The sequence below is a fragment of the Aptenodytes forsteri genome, unplaced genomic scaffold (assembly GCF_000699145.1).
Source record: "Aptenodytes forsteri isolate BGI_AS27 unplaced genomic scaffold, ASM69914v1 Scaffold1008, whole genome shotgun sequence".
NCBI lineage: Eukaryota > Metazoa > Chordata > Aves > Sphenisciformes > Spheniscidae > Aptenodytes > Aptenodytes forsteri.
Genome location: NW_008794843.1, coordinates 75,935 through 79,050, shown reverse-complemented (window position 1 = coordinate 79,050; position 3,116 = coordinate 75,935).

The window sequence follows — 3,116 nt, the reverse complement described above, 5'->3', positions numbered from 1 at the left end:
TTTGGGTTTGGTGCATCTCCATCCTGGTGGGAATCCATACCCAGCGCAAATTCAGGGTTGGTGTATCCCCAACCTGGCGCAAATCCAGATCCCGTGCAAATTTGGGGTCGCTGCATCCCCATCTCGGTGCAAATTTGGGATCGGTGCATCCCAATCCTGGTGCAAATTTGGATCCCGTGCAAATTCGGGGTCAGTGCATCCCCATCGCGGTGCAAATTCAAGCTCAGCACATCCCCGTCCCGTTCCGCGCCCAAACCGACGGTGGGAAGGGGCGGGGCGGCCCCTCCCAGGGGCCGCGGGACATGCCTCGAGCGGGCCGTGCTCAGCAGAAGCTACGGGCGGGCGAGGAGCCGCGCTGCAAGTCCTGGCAGGTGATGGGCACCAAAGGCGACTGGACTCCTTCGGGCTGCACCCGCGTGGGGGGTGACGCCCTCCACTCCATCTGCGCCTGCACCCACTTCTCCACCTTCGCCATCCTCGTGGCCATCCACCCCATCACGGTAAGAGCCCGTCTGCACCCTTAAAATACCCATTTTTGGGGTGTTTTCTTCCTTCCCAAATGGTTGCGTGTGGCCACGCGCCGGATGGGACTCGTGTGACGTCATGCGTGTGACGTCACCCACAGGAGAGCTTCGCGCTGATGGTGGTGACTTACGTGGGGATGTCAGTGTCGCTGGTCTGCCTCTTCCTCGCCATCATCACCTTCCTCCTGTGCCGCTCGCTCTGGAGCGTCAGCGTCACCCTCCACCTGCAGCTCAGCATCTGCCTCTTCGCTGCCAACATCCTCTTCCTCGTGGCCATGCCCCGCACTGCCAACAAGGTATGAGCTCATCGGGGTCTCATCATTTGAGCATCTTGTGGCCTTCAGGGTCTCCTCACGGCGTCCTTCAGCATCTTGGAGCCATCCGGGGGCTCCTCAGGGTCTTCCTGAGCCTCCTCGGGGTCTCCACATGCTCCTCAGGGTCTCCTTGAGCATCTTGGGGCCATCAGGAGCTCCTCGGCATCTCATTTTGCTCCACGAGATCTTTGGGGCCTCCTCAAGCTCCCCAGGACATCCTCGAGGTCCTTGGGGAGCTTGTGGGGAAAAGGACCCGGGGTCACGGCTCTTGGCTGTAGCCTCTACCCTAATAGCTCCAGCAGACCTCCTGCCGGGGGTCCCATCTCACGCTGGGTGGGCGCAAGCACCTTGATTACGGGATAACAGAGGTTGGAAGGTTTGGTCCAACCCCAACCCAAAGGAGGTCCGATTAGTTGAGGTTCTTCGAGGTTGTTGGTTCCCTTCTTGTTCTGGGTGGGTGTCAGCACCTGAATTACAGGATAAATGAGGTTGAACGGGATGTTTGGAGGTCTCCAGGCCAACCTCCACTCAAAGAGGGTCCAACTAGTTGAGGTTCCTCAGAGTTGTTGGGTCTCATCTCTCTCCGGGTGAGTGAAAGCACCTGAATTACAGGATAACCAAGGTTGAACAGGATGTTTGGAGGTCTCCAGACCAACCCCAACTCAAAGCAGGTCCACCCAGTCAGGGTTCCTCAAGGCTCTTGGGTCCCTTCTTCCTCTGGGTGGGCGGAGCCAACTGAACTATGGGATAGCTCAGCTTGGAAGAGACATTTCAATGTCTCCAGTCTGCCCCCAGCCCAAAACATCTCCACCTCCTTGAGGTTCCTTGAGGCCACGTTGGGGTGTGTGGAACGTCTCCAAGTGCCGGAGATGCCACCACCTCCCCGGGCCACACTGTGGTGACACTGAGGAGCCCAGCATGGCCTCGGTGTCCCCCATCCAGCTGGCGTGTGCCATCACGGCGGGCTTCCTCCACTACCTCTTCCTCGCCTCCTTCGCCTGGATGTTCCTGGAGGGTTTGCATCTCTTCCTCACCGTCAGGAACCTGCGTGTCCTCAACTACACCAGCACCAGTCACTTCAGGAAAAGATACATCTATCCCGTGGGTTACGGCATGCCGGCCATCTTGGTGGCCATCTCCGCCATCGTCCATCACGACAGCTACGGCACTAAGCACCAGTGAGTCCCACCAGCACCCAGGCTGGGGTCAACCAAGCCGGGTGGGATCATCAATGGAGAACGTCACGCGTTTTGCCTAAATCGTCCCCCCCAAAAAAAAGAGGCCGCGGCATCCAGACGCGGGTATTTTCATGCCACCAAAATCACCAAAGGGATTTTGGGGTATAAGTCCCTTTTTCTCCCTTTTTAGCTGCTGGCTGAGCATGGAGGGAGGCTTCATCTGGAGTTTCCTCGGTCCCGTCTGTGTCATCATCCTGGTGGGTGTCCTGCTGCTGAAAGGAGGCGGAGGGGGAAAAATTGGGAGAAAAAAGAGCAAATTTAGACTTGCCTTTAAGAACAGTATTAAGCAAACGCCCCACGGGCTGGGTGCCCTCGGCAGAGGTCACACCACGGTACATTAATTACCCTTTTTTTTTTTTTTTTGCACCATTCGCCCCTTTTCCATCCCAAATTTACGATTGTGGCCACGGCGCTTCCCCCATAGACCCTAAGTTGAGGAATTTGAGAGACTTGCATGAAAAGAGCAAATTCACATGTATATTTGAGGACGGCATTAAGCAAACATCCCACGGGCTGGGTGTGCTCGGTGAAGGTCACGCCACGGTGCACGGTTTTGCACCATTGACCCTTTTCCACCCCAAATTTATGCCTTGTGGACCCCGTCTTGCAAAATGATGGGCTTTTTGCTTTCTGCCCAGGTTAACTTGCTATTTTTTCTCACCACCCTCTGGACTCTATGGGACAAACTCTCCTCCCTCAACGCTGATGTCACGGCCTTAAAAAACACCCGGTGAGTTTTGGCGTCGGAGGGAAACGTGTTGAGGTTTTTTTTTGGGGGGGGGGGAGGAGGAGGAGCATCTGGGATGGGTTTTGGGTGAAAAAAGAGCAAAATGAGCGTTCCCTCAGGCTGATGATGTTGAAGGCGCTGGCGCACATCTGTATCCTGGGTTGCACGTGGGGTCTGGGCTTGCTGCAGGCACAGGGGGACAATATAGTGGTGTCCTTCATCTTCACCATCGTCAACAGCCTGCAGGGAGCCTTCATCTTCCTTGTGCACTGCGTCCTCAACCGGCAGGTACCGTGGCGGGGGGGCGGACGAC